Source organism: Corvus cornix, chromosome 3 (assembly GCF_000738735.6).
Source record: "Corvus cornix cornix isolate S_Up_H32 chromosome 3, ASM73873v5, whole genome shotgun sequence".
Taxonomy (NCBI): domain Eukaryota; kingdom Metazoa; phylum Chordata; class Aves; order Passeriformes; family Corvidae; genus Corvus; species Corvus cornix.
Window position 1 is genome coordinate 17,778,593 of NC_047056.1, and position 20,494 is coordinate 17,799,086.

The following is a 20,494-nucleotide window of genomic DNA, read 5'->3' on the forward strand; positions in this document are numbered from 1 at the left end:
TGGAAAACAGGCTGGCAGGAGGATAGGGTAGCCCTTCTGCTCTTCCTGCTTCTGCTTTGGTTCCTCCTCTTCCTCCTGTTCATTATTTTGGTGTTTCCTCCTCCAGCCCTGTTCCCCAAATACCTCCTCTGCCACTGCAACCTTCACAGACCTTCAGAAATGTTTTCTGTAAAATTCATATAACATTATAAAAATATGATAAAATTTATTTATACAAATGTGATATAAAGTACATAAAATTATTTAGATATAGTTTTATATTAAATTAATATACTTTAAAAAAAAAGTGGGAGGCAGGATGGAGAGCTTGGTGTTTTCTGTTTACCCTCTACCGTTGGTCATTGTCGTGCCCCGTGGAGGAGCACCCGGAGGTTGAATTTCCTCAGTCAGCTTCTTCCCTGCCTCCGTACAGCCTCTCTGCTAGGCACACTAATATGGGAACCTATAGAAATGGGCATCCAGCAGCTTGGGGGCACAGATGTAAGGACACTTATTCTGCCCCAGGATTGCTTCAATAGAAAAACAAAGCAGTTTAAGAGCTTTGGTCCAAATTGATAGCGTTAAAAAGCAGGGAAAGCTACCTCAGAAAACCTTTGCCTTTCTTTATGGTTGGGATCCTAGAGCTCTGCCTTGTAGTGAAAAGTTTTCTAATTCCCTGCCTCCATCCAGAGCAGGGTCTGTTCCATCCATACCTGCAGTGCTCCTTGCTCCAAGAAGCCTTCATCTCATGTGGGGACTGAACAATTAGTGGCTGCCTACAGAGCACCAAAACCTGGCCCCGGTAATGAAATGAAAGTGAAAATGGTAATTAAGCTTTCCTAACGAGAAAAAAGACAGACTCAAAGGAACTGAACATAAAAAGAAAATAACAAAGGTGTTATCAAAATGTACTACGCTATTTTTAGCATGTCTTTATTTTCTGGGGACAATAACTTTGCATTAACATAGTGTCTTCCATATATTGATCAATTAAGGGTTCCACTACCAGCCAGGAATATTATCATCATCCTAAAGATGTGAAGAGTGCTGTCTTGGCCAGAGAATACCTCCTGAACTAGGGACAGAGCCCAGTTTTTGAAAATTCCACATCCTTAAATTCCCTCACCATGGTGTCCCTCCCTTTCTTCCATCCCTATTCAAAGAAATATTATAATGCATGACAATAAACTCAAACAGCTTTAATGCAATAACCTCCCAGAACTATTACCAGGGCAAAGGAGAGACTGGGGACCTTCCTGAATGTCCATTATCATAGAATCACAGACTCACAGAATTGTTTAGGGTGGAAAAGAGTCTTAAGACTTCCTTGGCCTGCTCATAGGTGGGTGATATGTTGCAGAAGGAGGATGAAGCTGGGATGTGAGGAGGCATGGAGGGACCAAATTCCTGCTATCCAGGACCAGGAGATCCTGCTCTGGTGAGCGCATCTCTGAGAACCATGGAGCTCTCACCTGCACTTCTGTCCTCCAGCTCCCACACTGAGAAATCACAGAATCATGGTATAAAATGGTCTGGGCTGGAAGGGACTTTAAGGAGCATCTGGTTCCACCCCCCTCCTATGCTCCCTCCTATTTCACAATTTATTATTGGTCCTGTAGGTCTGCCCTGGGTGCCAGCCCAATGTTACACTACCATCCAAAGCTCCAAACCTTGCTCCTCTATGCCACAGTGGCCAACCCAAACTTCTATGAAATGGCTCAGTATAGAGCCAATCCCCTACATGAATAAAGGAGAAAGGAAACAATGCAAGGGAAGTGTCATGGGGATTCACCTGCTGTGGCTCCAATGCCATTACTAAAAGTAGCTGGAAAGTGAGGTGTTGAGGAAGAAATAATGCACAATAGTCAGCTCTGTGGGCTGGTTTAAAATCCAGCTGAGAAATTAGACCCACTCAAGCTGCTCCCCTTTCCCCCCTGCTTCTTCCCATAATAGAGGAACACTGCGAGAAATTATAGGTTGGAACCCAAATTCACTGAAAAACCACAATAACCACAACATTATTAATAAAAGAGTGTGCAAAAGAGAGAGTTTTACCCACAAAAGGTGGGTATTCACCACCAAACAAATAAAAACGCTTCTGAAGAGAGTGCATGGTATAGAATAGACAGGGCTAAAAGCTCTACCCCCTTGCCTCTATACCCAGGACACTCTGTCAAAAAAATAGAGGGAAAACATATTGCATTTAATAGTAGCTTTCCAATGGCTAAAAATGAATATTTTAAAGGAAGAGCAGGGATACTCACAGGAGTGATTTCATTATTATTTTGAACAACACTAGAGCTTTCTCTTTTTGTCAGGGATTGTCTGTTATTTGTACAGTGCCTAAAGCTGCTTCTCTCCTCTGGCCTGAGCCATTATGGTAATAATGAGAGGAACAACAGCAGCAGCCGTGCTCTGTATGTTAATGGCTGTGTGCTGAGGTGAGAGTGGGTTACAGAGAGCTGGGAAAGATGAAACAAAAAACCAACAAGGTTAAGATATGACAGGAACATTTAATGATAACTGTATAAACAGTGGGGAACAGACAGGACAAAACTTTGGCGAAGAAGCATCATCCTGCTGCAGGGATACATTAGAAAGACAACAAATGCAGCACACAGTGATGGAACTGTTGGAAAAGGAGAATGCCATAAGGAGAATTTGTAGGTTTTCTCCCTTTCTTTTTTCTTTGGTTCTTAAGAAGAAGGTGGAAAACAAAGCATCCTTTCTCAAAGAAAGGATGAAGAGGGTTTTCTATCGGTACTGCAAGAAACAGGCTGTGATCATGAAATTCTTTAGGACAAAGATGATGAGCAGACTGTGAGATTATGTGAGCAGGCCATACTAATAAAACTGATGTATTCAGGACACACTGCACTGGAAATAAAAGAGAAGCTGTAGGACCACGTGTAAATTAAATGAAAATGAAAGGCAACCTGTAAGATGGGATGTTTAATTCCACACTGGTCAGGAGGTGTATACAAGAATCCCACATAAAAGAAAGGTTTTGATAAAAGGCAGGATGCTGCTTACCCCTGGTCTTTTCTTTGCCTTTTGAATAACCTGTTCAATGGGGCACACAGGATTGTAAGAAAAAATGGCCAAATCTTAAAAATTTTAGCAGATGCAAAGATGTTCATACAGGCAAGAGGACAGTGTCAGGAATTTTGTGCTAGGGATTCAGAACACATGCAGATTGGAATTTGGCTTTATTGTCAGACCACAGGTGTTTCAAAATACAAGACTGACTGGCAGGGAGGATGCCTGATGTTGAGGAAGGTGGTAGCACTGTCAGTGCTGCTCTCCAGACTAACTCTAAATCTGCATTGTGAGTGTTAACAGTAATGCACAATTTGTGTATTGTAAGGTTTATTTTCCATGATACAGTTTCTTTCCATTTGACACGGGATTTCCTTTGCCACTTTGCAGACAACTTACTCTGGAAACCTTTTTCCCCAATCTTCACTGAATCCCCATCACCATCCTAGGTAATTCTGTATCATCTGCAGTCTTGGCAATTCCACTGCTCAAGTTTTTCCTCATGTCCATGTGAATATGATGGGTAGCACAGGTCAATGAGAAGGGAAGGCATCTTCAATGATCTTGCTCTTTGAAAACAGACCCTTACTCCCCACTGATTGTGAATATGTGAAGTGCTTGCCCCAGTTTAGCCTTGATGGATATTATGAGGGATCTTTGTAGAGGGACTTTGTTTACTACATTTCCAAAAAAATATAGATCGAGTAAAGCTGCCAATTACCCAGAGGCCTCCCAAGAACATTAATTTATGATGTTTTGTTGATTTTTCTCTGACATATCCCACTTGCCCTTGTGTTTACTACTTCTGCTCCACAATACAGTAAACCTCTTTTGCCCCTTCCATTCCTCTGGGATGAGTCTGGTTCATGCAATCAGGCTACTTTTCCTGGCATATCTATTGCCTAAAATATGAAAAAAAAAATTAAAAAGTAAATTGCCCCTTCATGCCCAATGGAAATAGCTCCCATCAGCCTCACCCAGCAGCTCTGCAGTCACAGCACCCTCTCGAGCTCTCCTGGCCGCTCCTGTCAGTCAGAAGCTCTTGCTCCAGGCGTCTACCTGGGGCAGATGCTGCTGGAGGCAATGCCAGCCAGGTCCTGCAGCTAAGTACAAATCCTGCTGTCTTAGTGGGAAGCATGCAAAAGGCATTCTTTGGAGATGTTTTTATTCCAGATGCTTGCTTTCGTGTGAATAGCTTTTCAAACCCCCTCAACACAAAAATCCAATGGTGTATGTCTAAAAACAATGAATGTGAAGGGAACAGTTATTATGAAGCTAATAGCTTGTCCTCATTTCTCCTCCAAGTCACTCCAGGGGGTAGGAGGACCAGGAGCTGGAGAAGAGCTGGTACTGAGGGACCCCAGCCACACCCACCTTGGTGCACCTGGAAGATAATCCACAGCAGGTTTTGGGCTGTGCAGCGGTTGCTATCCCCATGCCTGCAGGGCCTGAAAAGATATCCTGGTTCCTGTTCAGTGGACTACGACACAGAGATGGACATAGCCAGAGCTCTAACGTGGTCCCTGGAGAGCAGAAGGCATCACCTCATCCAGTCAGTACAACTCAGATGTTTTAAGTATTAATTCTTTTTACGCTGGGGTTCCTGTTGCTTTTAAGCAATGCTTTTTTTGCATGGGATTAATCACCTTCAGGAGAAGTGCTGAAGACTCTGCTATCCCTTGACCCTCATCCACGAGCTGGGGATCAAGAGAGCTGAAAGAATGAGCCCCCCCGAGAGCAAATGTTAGAAAGAACTAATTTGGAAATAAATTGACTGAAAATCTTTATTGCCCAATACAGCATATGAAGTAAAAATAAAAGAGTAACACAAATGGGGTGGGAAAATTTTCATCTTGTCAAAAAATGACTTTTCTGCCTACTAAAATGTTTCAACAGATACATTTAGCCTCATACTGAGACAACTCAGAAAATACTTCCTGACATGGATAAGACTCCCCCCAATGCTCCTTATTTAGTTTCTTCTTTATAACCAGATTTATAACACCAGTCCCATGAAGATAGCCCTTAACATGATGATTAGGGCAGATTTATTATTCCAGCCTAGCCCATCTTCTCCCCTTTTTCCAGAGATTTGGTGGCATACAGAGCTGAGATTGATGGTCTGCTTAAGTATGCAGCTAGCACCAGTCTCAATTACTGAAATGAGCTACTGAGAAAAGTTTAAGAAGCCTCCCCATCCTTCTCATCATCTCCTAAACAGTCAAAACTGTCTCACCAAGAGGCAGAGTTGGCCCTTCCTTGTCTCCCTGATGGTAGTGCCATCAGATTGCAGCTGCCCAGTCAGGTTCCCCTTAGAGATAACAGCCAATTAGAAATTTAAAGTGTGCCAGGGAGCTTCAAACTCCAGCACAGCACACATTAATGGAATCTCACACCACCAGCTGGAAACAGTTGTTCTTTGAAGTTTTTCTTCCCAGGGTACAAACAGACCAGTAATGACAAAATGTGGATGGGCGGGTCAAGAGCAAAACTTCCACTGCCCGCAGCAGCTCCAGGTTTCTCCATAGCTCTGATGGGATCTGTGACTAGAAACCTAAAAGAAATGCACAGAGGGTGATGTAGGCTGCTGCAGGGGCTGGGAAAGCTCTGTTGTTTCCTCCTTGCAGCTGTGCAAAGGGCTGAGGGCTGCCAAAGTCTCTGTCTGGCCAGGGCACTTCTGGCAGTGTGCTGGGAAGAGCAAGCAGCTGTACCCCAAGGGCTGACTGACAGACTCTGTCATCCATTGCAGCTGAGATGCTGGCCCATGCTGCTGGCTGTAATGGCTGGTCCTTCACCTTTTGATTGGACTGTGAAAAAGTGCAATGAAAAGTACATTATTTTACGGAAAAAATAAGCTTTTCCCATCTCACACATCAAAGCTGCTGTTTTGCAACTCAGCCATGTTTGCTATTGCCATCCTTTCTCCTCTCTGAGACTCCTCAGAAGCTCTTTCTGAAAATCTGGCAAGACAACAGCTCATCTCACCAGGGTTGCATAGTTTTGTCTCTCTCCTTCCCTGTTATTGTAGATAATTAGGCAAATCTTAAACCAACAAAGCTCTGTGGTATTGACAAGGGATCTTTGGAGGTTTTCTCTCCACCTGGCCTTTTTTTCCCTACTGAACATCATTTTGAGTACACACAGGCTTGAAACACTCTTCATCACATGTGAAGGTGATTTTAGCGAATCCTGCAGCAGCAGGTCTCTGCAGTCCCAAGAGGAGTCCTGCACTGCTTTTTCTCACCCAGTCCTAGTGCAGTGGAGTACCTGCCACTTGAAAAGCAAACCAGCAGCAGCTCCCTGAAGTGGGGAAACACCCAAGAAGATATTAAGAGGTCACAAACACAAGTATGGACACACAGATGTCCCTTGTTCGAGCCGGCCTTGCAGGGGAAGGACGGCAGCTGAGCAGCTGAGGCTTGGCCACTGTGCACCTCACTGCTGGGGACAGTGGCACTGCCATGCCACAGTGGGGGTGGAGGGCAGAGCTGGCAGCCAAGCAGTGCTGCAGTTTTAAATGCAGGCTCTTCAGCTGTTGCCAGCACATGAGGGGTTTACAGGCCCCAGCATCAGGAACAAACACGTCCAATCTTACATAACCCGTCCTGAGGGGCGTTGCCAAGTAAGCACAGTTTAAAATCAATCAGGCAACAGCATAAAATATTTAGCACTTGGCTGAGTGTTTCCACTTGCCCCTGCTCAGCATCCATCCTGGGACAGACACAGGACCTGTGGGAAGGGCGAGGAAGAGAAAGCAGCTGCCTTGGCACAGCCTCCCATTCTTGGCCAGGGCAGTCCCAACTCCAGGGAACAACTGGAGCCTCAACGTCAGCTTTCAGCTTAACTTCACCCAGCAGTGAGAACAAGTCCATACCTCTGACAAAATGCTGTGACTGTGGTTACAGTGCTGTAGCTGCTGCTTCTCTGAGGCCCTGCATTTCTTGCTGGGCCCAGATATAGGGTCAGCTGGGAGCTACAGCTCTCGGTGTCCCAGTGGAAACCATCTCCCAGCCTGGAGAGGGCTGGTGCCAGCATCCTACAGTCTGCTCAGGGGCCAGATTAATTCCTGGAGCAATGCCTTTAGATCTGATGTCCACCAGCAGCATCTCAGCTGGCCTGGAGGCTCCTCCAAAGCCTCTCCAGACACATCAAGCCTGTGCTTTCACTGAAGTGATTTTTGCTCTTCCTTAGGAACTATAAAGCTCTGAAGAAATCTGCCCTAAAAGAAGAGAGATTCTGATTAGGTATAACAAAGAAATTTTTTATGGTGCGGGTGTTGAACCACTGGAACAGGTTGCTCAGAGAAAACTTTTGAGGTCAGGCTGGATGGGGCTCTGAGCAACCTGGTCCAGTGGAAGATGTCTCTGCTTATTGCAGGGGGTTGGACTAGATGGCCTTTAAAGGTCCCTTTGGAGACCAACTATTGTGTGATTCTATGATTCTCTGAAATTCTGACTTCAGCCAAGGCCTGGAAATACTGAAACATACAGTTGAAAATTAACTTACCTCCCTTGGTGAAGTTTGCTTTAACACTGAAATGCCAGAGGACCAACTGGGTAAGGCTGGAGACGAACACAATAGTCTTCCCCAATGAGTACATTTGGAACAAAACTATGCTCAAGGGTCATTGGAGCAAACTGCAGACCCTCAAGTCCAAGGGAATTAGAGAAACTCATGATCCTTCAATGGGAGAAGTACTGTGTCCTACCCAGGCAGGAGTGTTAGGGAGTGACTTTAGGAGAATACTCCAGCTGATACTTCAGACACTTGGAAAATCTGTGTTTGAAGAAGCCAAGGCATAACACTCTCCAGCAGCAAAGCAGTGGTGGGAGGAGAAAGGCCAAGGCACACACGCCATCAAAGTGCCTCAGCATTCTTTAAATTTGCCTTTGCAGTAAACATTTTCCTTGGAGGTTCAGATTTCAGGGATGGAAGACAACAATTTCCTCAGGATCTTTCCAAGATGCTTGAATACTTTCTCATCCCACCTGTTTAACTGGCCCTAAAAATGAGACATTTGGGTTTCAGTGCATCCCAGACAATTATTCCACTGAACTTCCTTAGCTTCCTCCACAAAAATATGAAGCAATGATAATGATGAGAGAAGATATGTTCAGACAGAGAAGAAAGATGGACCAAGCTTAAACCATTACTAAAATACCTGAAATCAGTCTCTGCAGTCTGCATCCAAGTCTTTTGGCATATGAAAAAATGAGAATATGGGCACACTTCTGTTTTCGTTAAGTGTAACAGTAGGCTTAATGTTCATATGTTTTAAACTTTTCAAAAAGTAGAGTTAGGATAGGATCATGGGTCATAGGATCCTTAGGGTTTCTTTCTGATGAAAAGCAGTCTAATCACATCAGCCATGCCAATTCACCCCAGCTGAAGCTGTTTTACATAAAATGCGAATGTCTTCTTCCTTGCCTTCTCTGTAGGTGTGTTGTAGTTGGAAATTCCAATAGTTTGAGGTGATAGGAGTATCACACAAAGCTTTGACTGACCACCTCTGAGGTTAGAATGTGCTGGACATAACAATTTGGATCCAGTAGCTTTGCCTTGTCAACTGTCTTAAGCAGCCTGGACTCATTTCTGCATTTTATATGCTCAGCATAATTTGCTCTAAGTTTTCCTCTTGGTGATCAGGAGAAAATTTCCCTATGGGACCCTGTGCTGCATTTCCCTGGAGGAAAGGAGATTTTTGGACTGAAAAAAGAGGGAAAAGCCACCTTTTCAGTATCATTATCATTCATTAATTATGAAGCAGTGACTGCTGTAAATCCCAAAGCTTAGATTCTCTCTGCCTCCCCTGTAAGCATTACACAGAAATGTAAGAAAGAGGAGGGTTTCTGTCCCAGTGATTCCAGTAATTTATAGAATAGGTAGATTACAAGAGGTGGATAAAGCTGGCAGACTAATTGCTTGCAGGTAAGAGGCATTTAAAATGGAGACAAGGCATTGTGAAAGAGAGAATCTGTACTAACCAAGCAAAGAAAAATTTCCAAGACACCAATAAAAACTGGTGTAACATAGTGTCATTTTGTCAGTAGGAGAAGAAAGAAGAAGATTGGCAATGATCTAGTACCAAAAATACAGATATTTGGACTTCAAAAGTATTGGGTTATTCATCCAAAGTATCTTTAACTGGATAGCTCCATGTGGAATGTGGAAAGAGCTGTGAAATATGGAGGGTTCTTAATCAGAAGTTGTGATATTTCTTCCAAAAATATGCCCCAAAACAATATATGCCCTTACACACTGCAGTTTTCCATAAATGAAAAAGTGAGGAGTTGCAACACCTAAACATTGAGGAGAAAGGTCAAATTTTCATTTTGGAAGCCAAAGTTCTCAATGAGAACAAACACCTGCTGAAAACAAAGAGAGAACAAAACCACAACCCCCCCCAAAACCTCAAAGAATTTCTGCTGAAAAGCAATTTTAATGGAAAAATTTGCCATTTTTAATTCAGGGCCAGATGGTGCCTGCAAAACTCAGCCTTGACTAAAGAAGGGTATAAAACTCTACCTAAGAAATGAAAAAAAAAAAAAAAAAAAAAGGCAAAACCAGTTCATCTGGAAGAGATGGCTGTAGAACATGCACACATTTTTTGCAACCACACAATAAGATGATGTATGTCTAGTACCTCTGGCAGTTTGGGATGCCACAGAAGCTTAAGAACTTGGGTCAGACTGAAGGAATGTATCCAAATGTGGCCAGGAAGGCAAAAAGCTGGAGGGCTTGAAAGGGGAGGAAAGGGTGATGAACTCTAAATCAGCTCTTTTCCTACCCAATTAATTTCTGTCAAAACAGATCTGTGAGTATTTCTGGTAGGTTTGGGTATAAAAGGAATAGCATACAGGGTGTATCCATTTGGAAGAAATCACTAGCATGTTACTAAATATTTAACCTTCCAAATTTAATCTGTTAAATCTGCTGGGAACAGATTGTTTGCAGTGTGCTCTGGGAGCGGTTCCAGGTGAGCAGTGACTTTAGCCCTGCTTGCTTACCCTCACTCTGGGGGAGAAGGGACAACATGAAGTGATGAAGGGTTCGAGTTCTTTTTCAGCTCTCCCTTTTTAGAATAAATGGCTCTGTTTCCCAACTGGTTGTAAAACCAAGTCACTGCAGTGTAGCTGTTCTGATTTACACCAGCTGAAGGCCTGGCCTCCAGTTCTGAGGAAATGGGCTGCCAGTTTAATTACTTCATCCCTGGTATGGTATTAATAACCTGGGAATAAATTTAATGCTGCTAAGTAACAGCAACGCTGAAGATTTTGTCACATGCATGACAATTAATGTATGGTGCATGGTATTTCTGCTCCTCCTGAGTTCCTTTTTAAATGATGCTCCCTGTGATTTGAATTTCAAGGAGTACTTCTCCTAGTATTTCTCGTTATTGATGGTGACTGCTCGAAGGAGCAGCTCAGTGCTGCTTTGTTGGCTCACCAGTTTTGATTCCATGCCCAGATGCTAAGGACAGAAGCATGCAATTAATTTGGAAGCACAACTCTTCGCTGATTTCAGCTGGGAGACTTTTCTTGAACACCAGAGCCCCGACATGTCCCTGTCTACCTTTAACATTGTCTTTACATGGAAAATATCTTCCTTTTCCACTATAGATCTCCTTTCTGAGAAGGGATCTCAAAATTCTGCTATATATACACAAATATATATTGTAATATGCAAAGAGACCAGCAGAGAACAAGCTGTAGGTGATCCCCTCATTGTTGTAAGGAAAAAGAGGTCTGGTTTTTTGGGACACTGATGAGTAAGGTGAAAAGGAAAAGGAGTTTGGCATCCAGACCTCTTCCCATGAACAGGAAGGCAAGAGACAAGAATCTGCTTTTTTTACCAAGATCATGCCTTTTTTCCCCCCTGGAATCATAGGGGTCTTTGAGGCTTCTGAGGAACTTTCCTGTACAGATCCCGGTGCTCTGAGCCTGGAAGTTCTGGCTAAGTTATGACAAGTGGAGCATGTCTGCCTCAAAACATCTCCATAGTCAGAGCAGGATGCCATCTTGGGAGCTAAGGCACTAGGAACACAAGCTCCTAGGCTTTCTGCATCACACAGGACATGCAGAGAATCTCCAGAGTACCTCTAGGGTTATTTGTTAGGACATCTGCTTTGGGTAAAACCTGTCCTCTCTCTTTAACAGGTACTCCATGTGAAAAGAACCCTCACTCATCATATATAAAAGACAGGTAAGCAAAGGGAAATTAATAAGAAAGATAAATTTATGTTCCCCTCTGCAATTCAATCAGTTAATTCAATGAGGATTCCTGGCAGCTAGGTATTTTTCAGCCAGATGGATTAATTCTTTTAGTGGATCTAGTGCAATGTTGTGCAGTATTTGAGCCATTTCTCCTCAGCTACACTGCTTACAAACCACCATGTCCTATCCTTCTCACCTGTCTCCTCACCTTTGCCCTTCCACAAGCTTTCATATCAGTAGCTTTCTCCTCCCCACCAGGGAAATCTGATTGTTTCTCATGGAGCTATCTCCAATTTTCACCAGCTTCTCATTCTTGCTCTCTCTCATGTTCAGGACCTTCTCCTGTCGTGTCCAGCCATTTTCCATGGTCTGTCTGGGTAGACAACACTGAGGGCAGGTCCTGTCAGTGCCTCCATGCCTTAACAGGTCTGCAGGCTCTTGTCAGGCATCCTGAGGAGCAGTAGGTTTGTGTCCTTAGCATGGGAGGTGCAGCAGGAGACTGGAACTGGAAATCTGAACTCCTCTTTATTTTCACAGCCTGTTAGTGCAGAAAGAAAAAGGCATTTTCTTTTGGTTTTGCCAATACCAAAGCATTTTTCTAATGTTACAGGACAGGCACTGGCTCGTTTAAATCTGAAGGATGATGGAGAATTTGGAACCCATCATGTCCTTTGTGCACAGCTGCTATTGAGGCTTCTAAGCTATGGGGCTTCACCCACACTGTGTAGGCTGCAGGCAGCAAGAAAAGAGTCTGGCATTCTCCTTAAATCATAATTGCCAAGGTGGGAATCAGACACGGAAGGCTCAGCTCAGCATCCTCCTGCTTCCAGACACTGCTCCCAAGAGTTGTACCTCCCCCAGATGACTTGTGTTGAGTCCTTTGACACTGCCTGGGTGATCCAGGGCTTCTTCACGTGCCCAAAAATCTTTAAGGGAGTGAACCAGCTCAATGGGACAATCTGCAATCAATTTAATTTAACTTTATCTATCAGCAATTAATTTAACCCATTAGCATGCCCAGATATAAATCCAGGTCTGAGATCCCCTACAGGACTAGGTGCCTCCAACCCCGCTTTTACTGTCCTGGCTACCTGAAGTACCAGATTTTTGGAGAAAGGACCATGCTTATATACAGGTCCCTACATCCTGGGTGCCTGAGCAATCCACAATGGGTCGAATTTCATGGCACTCAGCTCCAGAGAAGTGTCTGATTTCAACAAAGCAGTTTCACAGTGGATGAAAAGGCACTTAAAGTGAGGTGCTAGATAGCTCAGGAGATCCTTAATCACATCCAAGAGGAACCTTTATCATCTCAGATATTTGTCGGACTCCATTCAAGGTCTGTAGCACCTAAATACTTCACCAGTGGCTGGTTCTGTCCTGTATAAAAAAGTCACAAGGTGGCCTTGGCATGTTTTCTGTCTGACAGATGGCCACATCTCAATTAGCACTAACCTGTGCCTTTCCTTCTACCTCTAAAGGCCAGTGCAAGGCAGCACAAAAATGACACAGTTCCCTCTCCCTTGGAGGTGCCCATAGTGGTCAAGAAGCCACCTTTTGGACAGGAAAGCACTGGTGCCAGAACTTGCTGTAAGGCTTCCTGGAAGAATCCCCAAAAGTTCAAACACAAGAGCTGTATGCAGTGAGGCAAGGCACAGATGGCAAAATAAAAGCAGTGCAGGTTTTTTCTGAGCTTCTGAGTCTCTCAGCTCCTGGACATATGAGAAACGGGGCCACTTTGGCTGAATTCAAACAACTTGTCTAAGGCAAAGGAGATACAGACCCCTTCTGGAGACTGGAATCTATAAAATGTTAGTCCTGTCCCACTTTTCCTAACAGGTCCCTCCAAATTAATTTAGCACCAGATGCAAAGACCTCTTTCATCCTCCTGGCAGATAATATCTAGCAGCCACTCCTGGTTTAATTAGGCAGTGATTGTGCTTAGATTTTCCCTCTGTTGCAAGTAAGTATGCATATCCAGTTTATAAAGAAGAGTTCAGAGCAATGAAACATTTGATCTTGAGCTAAGCTACATCATTCACTCAGCCAAAAAATTGTATCTTTTGCTTGTCGATTTGCTGTGAATACAGAATGAGAAAAAAACGTGCTCAGCTTGGCTTAATCCAAACTCTCATTTTTATTCTGGTTTCAGAACCACCAGCAAACAAATCAACACAAACTTCAGCACCCACACAGCTCAGCCACTCCAGTTAACCAATTTTTCTTTCTCGGAAAGTTAAAAGCACTCCTGGCTATGCCTTTGGGGTTGGATCCAATTACATGGAAAGATTCATTTTGCCTTTAGCAAGAAGAAATTACAGATTTTGGGCTATTTCCTGATTGCTCTGTTCCATCACTCTGAATTATAATCAAGCTACATATGGTTCATACCATACCAATAATTCTGGTGCCAGGATTTTTGACTGACAGAACCCACAAGACAAAAGCCCTGCACAACGTGGAGCACAGGGTCCTTGGGCCTAGTTGTGCCCTCTGAGTGATGAACAATTCTTTGGGTATTGTAGACCTGAAGGTTATTATTTTTATTCTGGTTCATTATCACTGTAAATACCAGCTCTCAGCTCTTCTCCTCCAAAACCTTCACCTTTCCATCCCTCCCACCTCCTTCTGCTGGCTTTGCACCACAGGAAGGTTTAGCAGAAGGAATGCAGTGAAAGATTTAAACTGGGTGGGTTCTTCTGCTAGAAAAAGGAGGTTTCTCTGTGGTGATCTAGAAAATCTGGGTTCCAGTCTTGTACCGAGAACAGGCAGGAGGAGTAGCACTTTGTCTATCCTCTCTCTTTCCCTCTGCGGTGATAGGTGGTGCTGCTGCTCTTCCTACAGACCAGGAATGCACTTGCAAGGCACTGTATTTCCATTTGCTTACTCGTGGTGTCCTGAGCATGCATCATATCCTAGATTCTGACTTTGGACAGCTGAGGACCGCAGCGTAACGTGACACTCCCACAAGCATTTCAGCACATCAGCAGATGTACCAGCTAAAGATTCTCCTGAAATCCTCCTGGCTACCACAAAGCTATGTTCTTGCAGCATTGGATGTGTGGCTTCCAGACCAGGACTCTCCTGCTCTCACATTGCAATGGTTCCCACATGGTTTGGCCCTGAGGCTTTCACAGCAGTTCTGTCTCCAAGGACTCTCCCAGACAGACTGCTGAGGTGGTGCAGAGCACCCAGGGGAGCAAAGATCAGGACTGTGTGACTCCCCATCCAGGTGCTTTTCCTCAGGGTGCTTCCACTGAAGGCAGTGGCCAATTGCTGGGTCAGCATCAGCCCTGTGACAGCCCTGGTCAGAGCGATTCGTGGTGAAGTGATTTCCCTGAAGCTATAGTGACATGTGCCTGCAAAGTCTCATCCCTTCCTTGACTCCTGCAAACCTCCATTTTGTAAGAAGAGCTGTTTGTACATCTCTGGTCATTTCTGCTGCCAGGCAGCATTTCCTTTTTACATCCTGCCTTGGTGGCTCCCAAATCCCTAACTCCTCACAGACAGAAACTGAAGGACCTTGGAGGCTCCCAAGCCATCATGGGCTGCCCTGCTCCAACAGCCATCAGACCCAAGGGAGGGGGACTTTTCTTCCTCCCCAGCTTTGCCCCTTTCAAATATCATTTCGTGTTGCTCCCTGTCAGTGCCGCGCTTTGTGCTTCCGTTTGCACAGAAGCTTTCCTGCTGAGGTGCATCTCCATCAGCTGTGGAGGAAAGCACCTTTAGAAACAAAAAGAAAGGGTTAGTTACCACTGCTAGACACATAGCATGAACCCCCCAATTTCTTCCCACAAGACACTGTGAAATGTGCTGGCCCCATGCATCAAGGATGCATTGCACAACCTGGTATTGAAGAGGACTGACAGTGATGCTGCTGCACCTGAAGAGAAACCACCAAATCACAAAGGAGCCTGCTGCAGCTCACCTGCCTCACCACAAGCCCCTTTCTATTGCTATTTGAAGAACTTTCTCCAAAAATCAGCAGGGTACCAGTGAGCCGCAAATATCAAAATCAAATCAGGCACAGTCATCGGCTTCCCAGCAAAAGCAACAGGACAATTTATGGCAAATGTAGTGCAATAGGGAAGTGGCATAATTAACACTAGTTAATTATGAGTTAATTAGAGCATTGGTAGATTCTTTGGTGGTTTTGGGCAAGAGAAGAGGCTGATTACAAAAACCAGCAAAATATGCCCTGGTCTGTAGCAATGGTTACAACCCCTGTCATTGTTGGTTTGTGATTGCTCCTCTACTTAGATTTTCTTGGTTCTGCTGCAAAATTCAAGTAAACCAAATGGCTCCTGATTTCCTCATGGGCACAGGGTCCCGTGGTCTTCCCAGACTGAAGGAAGGATGTGCTTAGTTTGGTGTGGGGAGAATGGTAAAGGTAGAGGAAGAGAAAATTCTTACTTCCCTGGTGTCACTGAACCTCACTTTGATAGCATCATGGAAAAAAGCACATTTTGGAAGTGTCAGAAGGAAACAAAACTGCCTGGAAGCAAGAAAATTTGACTTGATGATTCAGAAATCCCTTCCCCAGTCCATTCTGTATAAATGAATTTTTTTTCTTTAAAAAAAATATCCTAACAAATCTTTTTGGATTTCCCCCTATTTCACAAATACATTTGGTCACTAAAAACCTGTATTTCAGCCAGAATTCACCATCCATCCAAACTAGCTGGTATCTCCAATCGGTAGCAGTGATGACTGATGAATTTGCACTGTAGGAGCTGAAACAGCTTTTGTTGCAAGCCAACCCCCCTAAAGTTAAGTCCCTGCACAAGCAGAATGGAAAGACCTAGAAAGTGTTACTTGGTAAAGGTATAATGAATATGAGTTAGAGACTGCTGTTCTCAAGAAAGTATAGGTGAAAAACACTCTGGAGAATCAGGGTGATCATAATTTGGGGTTATTTCTTTCTGCTAATTATGTATGAATTGTCTCCCAGTGCCTATTACATTAAGGAAGAAACTCTTTTCTCTAAGATACAAACCCTCCCTGCAGTCCAGATCAACTCAGGAATTAACGATGGACCAGATATTTAGAAGGAGACAAAAATGTTCTGTGAATACCACTAGGATATACTAAAACAAAGTGAGTTTGGAAGGCCAATAAAATGTTGTGGAAGAGCAGAAAACAGGGCTGGAGAAAAACCCTAATATGGGCTCAAGTTAGTTAATGTGTGTTTTAAATCTTGAACGTTCTCCTTAAGCAAAGATTTTGGCACAGCTTATTTTGGGAGTATGAATAACAAATGATAAGCAAGCAGCGAGAGGAAAAAAAGCCTTAACCCAGAGAGGTGGAGGCAACAAAAATGCACCAGGGCTTTATGTCCTCGTGTCTCTCTCCCTGTAAAGGCAAAGGAAAGCGGTGATCTAAACGGGACATGTGATTTCCCAACAGCATTTTGAGCCGTGGATGCTGAAGCATCTAGAAAGAAGTGGTGACAGAGACGCTTTTAGGCAAATGACTTGGCTAGCAGGCCTGTTGGGAATGGAAAGAGGAGTGAATGAACACTGCTTACCCCTATTACGCAGGATTATTAGGAAAGCAGGGAACACCCCTCAATGCCGTGGGATGCAGCCCAGTGTGCTCGTCATTACGCTGAAAAATAAACCACACGAACAATTAAAGTTCTGCAGACCTGCCGGAGCTTCCCCATCGCCTTGGGGAGCTGTGCCCGGCTCCGTGCTGGCAGTCCCTTGTGGCCGGGGGAGCAGTCCCGGGGGAGGGCAGGGTGTGGGGCAGCCGGGCTGGGGCGAGAGAAGCGGTGCCCGCGGAGGTTCGCTGAGCTCCGGTGTGCGGGGGGAACAGAGGAGACTTGGCTGGGAGGAAGGCCTAGAGAGGAGGAGGAGGAGAGGGGGGTCAGAGAGGGGAGGGTTTTGCCATACTCACCCGGGGCGGGGGTTACACACCGAGGGACGGGAGGCTGTTCCTGCTGCGCCGCAGAAGGAAAGTTGGCCGCGCTGCCGCGCAGGGCTCGTTCTCCTGCCTCTCTCCCTCCGCCTGCCTCTCTCTCTCTCTCTCTCCCCCTCCCTCCCTCATCTTTTTCCTCCTCCTCCTCCCGAGCCCACAGTGCCGCCGAGGCGGTGCAGGAGCGCAGCCCCGTCGCCGCCCGCGCTGTGCAGCCCCGGGCCCGGTCCCCGCCGCCGCCCCCGCCGCGGGGATGCTGCCGGGCGGAGCGCCCGGGCGCTGAGCCGCCCCTCCGGCCGCGCCAGCGGGAGCACCGCGCCGCGGGTCACCTTGCAGGGAGGTGAGTGACCCCCCAGCCCACCCTGTCCCATCCCCTCCGGGCAGCGATGCACCAAATACCCGCTCCGCCGCATCCTCCGGAGCGCGGAGCGGAGGCGGGGGCACCGCGGCTCCCGCAGCCGCCGCGCCGGAGGGACTCCGGGGGGAGCGCAGGGAAGCGCGGGGGCTGAGCGGGGCCGCCCGCAGAGGTGCTTCCCCGATGCCCTGCGGAGAGCCCAAATTACCGTGCCCGGTGTTGCCCTGCGGGGTCTGGGGGGAGAAGAGGCTTTTCCAGTGCCGTGGCGAGATTGGGAGCATCGGAAGGGAAAGTGCGCGCGGGGTTCTGTTTTTCCCTTCCCTCCTCTTCCCCATGAGGAATCCCATTTAGCGCACTGTGGCGGAGCAGCTTTCCTCCCAGCTCCCGTCCGCCCTGCCAGCCCAGGGAAGGGGAAGAGGGGTTGTGCAGGGGTATGTGGGGGCAGAGCCCGAGCCGGGGGCAGGCGGAGGAGATGCTGAGCTCCTGGCAGCCGCACATACCCGTTCCCCTCTCTGTCCTGCTCCGGAGAGGCGCCGGACTGAATTTCTTTTCCTTCCTATCCTCTAGTGTGAGAGCAGTGAGAGCTAAGTTGGACAAAGGGATGGTTGAGGCAAGGAGACAGCAGTGGTCCCTGCTGTCAGTGGCAGAGGGGTGACATTGGGTAAGTCCCCATACCTGCCACGTCCTTCTGGGTGGGGTATCCGGGTGTCACTAAAGCATCCCGCAAGGGGTCAGTTCTTCAGTAGGAAGAGGCTGGCAATGCACTGAGACCCTTCTGGAATTGTCACTCCAGGAGTACAAGCCTTCCTGGAATAGGATCGGTAGCACTCCCTGGTCAGGAGTGTGCTGTAGGGGGAGAGGTGCAAGGGTCTGTGTGGGAGTGGCGGTGGTGGTGGGGTTTAAACCCCCTCGGATAGAGCATGGAGCAGGGGTGGCAGGAGTTGCTCCAGAGAGCAATCTGTTGAACTGTGCCTTCAAAATCACTGGAGGGAGGCTGTAGCCTCCGTGTGTAATGAAAGAGAAAGAAGCAAAAAAAAAATCTAAACTTTCCGATAGATTAAATATTCAAATTGAAATTAATTAGACATTAATAGGGTGTAAACAGAGCATTAGCAACAATTAAAAGATGCTTTGATGGTGTTAAACTCAAGATGATGCATTAATTGGCACATAGAGGGGGATTTTTGTGTATTCTAAAAGGCAGTCAGAACAGAGAATACACTTTTCTACATTCATGTATTTAAATTACTTAGTCTTAATTATGGTTAATTAACTGTCATCTTTAAAGTAGTTGCATGTAGATGGTCTGTATTAATTTCAAATTACCTCGCTCCTAAGACAAAGACTGATTTTACTGGACAAGGTGACATTTTATTGGCAGTTCTGGTAACTACAGGTCATGCCAGGATGTGTGTAGGATAAATTCATTTGCGGGAATTAAATGAAGTCTCCTCTCATTAAGCGGGCAGGCAGATGTCTCACAGCACTGGTGCCACACACTCTGGAATAAATCTCACACACAGAGGAGGGCTCTTCCTTATACAAATGCAGATGTAATGCAGTACTGGGGTACACAGGCACCACCACAACACATTTAACTTGAGGAAGGATGCTCTCAGGATTTAAAATGCTTTTGCTTCTGAGGAGAGTATTAGAGAAAATGAGCAACATGGTTGGATAAGGTTTTTTTGTCTTTCTTTCTACTGCAAATTCATATCTGCAGACAGCTGTAAATGCTTCCAGGAGAGTTTTTTAATACTGCCTGTGTGGTTATTAAGATTGCAGATTACATGTGTGGTTTTTAAGAGTCCAAATTTTGTCATCTTCACTTTGAAGACTCAAATTTTTACAGGTTATTGTTTGTATGGTGCAATTGGGGGGAAAAAGAAAATAACTGCAGAGGTGCGCACAGGAGAAAAATACTCTGTGTGTTCATAGGCTTTGCTTTGACAAGCATGAATAGTGGCTATGTGTAAGTGTCTGAATACACATCCTCCAGCTATCATGTCAATTGTTTCTGAGTACCCTTTCTGGGGCAAAAGCTGGAAACTACTTTGAGTCATGGGATCACAGCAAAATGCTTCTCTACAGATGTAGATGCCTGTGACCCTGAGGATTCACATGGAGCTGGTCTAACCTGTAGCACCTAAGAATCAAAGATTCTGTGGTTTAAATTTGGTGCTACAACATCAGAAGAGTGACAAACTGGTTGTTTTCACTGCACAAGCAAAGACTGCATTTTGAAGCGGTGGTGCAGTGCACGAGTGGTGTGAGTCCATGCATGCCTTTAGCAGTGCCAGTTTTACACCTGGCATCCCTAGGGATGTGCATTTGTATGTGTGTCTCTATAAAACCTGAATGTGCACAGTTCCCTCATTTACCAAATCTGTGCTGTATTTCTGTCCTTACGCTTCGAGGCTTCACTGAGGCACGAGAAGAATGAACTGATGCTTCACACCAAGTTGGCATAATTCTACCAGAGGTTTGATGGGGTTTGTGTGCTTTGGTTGAGTGCTCAGACACCTCAAAAATCCCCAGGGAGAACAAAGAACTCTGAAATGGTGTTTGCAAAACAACAGAATCATAGAATGGTTTGGGCTTGAAGGGACATTAAGATCAGGTAGTTCCAAACCCGCTGCCATGGACAGGGATGCATTCCACTAGCTCGGGTTGCTCAGGGCCCATCCAACCTGAAAACTTCCAGGAATGGGGCATAATCAAATAGTTCAGCTTCTTGAAAAGGGACCCAGGAAAAGCATCCAGCCTGGTGTCAGGTCCTGCAGGACAGCTGTGCTCAGTGTGCTGCTTCGGGGCATCTCCCACCTGCAGTGACTCTCCCAGCGGGTGGTGTCCCCATGTCACCCACCCAGCTTACAGCTCCTATCCTTGTGCTCTTTGCAACAGAACAATCTCCCTTCTTCCAGCTGCATGTGGCTCACAAGATCATGGAGGCAAGGTTGTGTTGTGGATGTGCTGCCAGCCCAAAGCCTGT

General features: G+C 45.7%; 1 protein-coding gene and 1 long non-coding RNA gene across 4 annotated transcripts in view; one reads left to right on the forward strand and one right to left on the reverse strand.

Annotated features, from left to right (window-relative positions):
• Positions 1-4,784: 4,784 nt before the first annotated feature.
• Positions 4,785-17,933, reverse strand: LOC104685610. 2 transcript variants are annotated; one of them, XR_751147.4, is made up of 5 exons: positions 17,711-17,933; positions 16,759-16,838; positions 7,525-11,769; positions 6,893-7,237; positions 4,785-5,825 (listed from the first exon to the last, which is right to left on the reverse strand). It is a non-coding gene; the product is annotated as an uncharacterized LOC104685610 (long non-coding RNA). The 2 variants fall into 2 exon arrangements; XR_005604233.1 differs by lacking the exon at positions 17,711-17,933 and adding an exon at positions 17,130-17,353.
• Positions 17,361-20,494, forward strand: part of SYNDIG1 (synapse differentiation inducing 1) — a 49,065-nt gene continuing 45,931 nt past the window's right edge. Inside the window, exon 1 of one of the 2 annotated variants that reach the window (XM_039569492.1) lies at positions 17,361-17,487. The gene's annotated coding sequence lies outside the window, so the exon portion shown is untranslated. Of the gene's footprint in view, positions 17,488-18,076; positions 18,164-20,494 lie in introns of those variants that run through there. The other variant, XM_010393558.4, reaches the window with a different exon arrangement.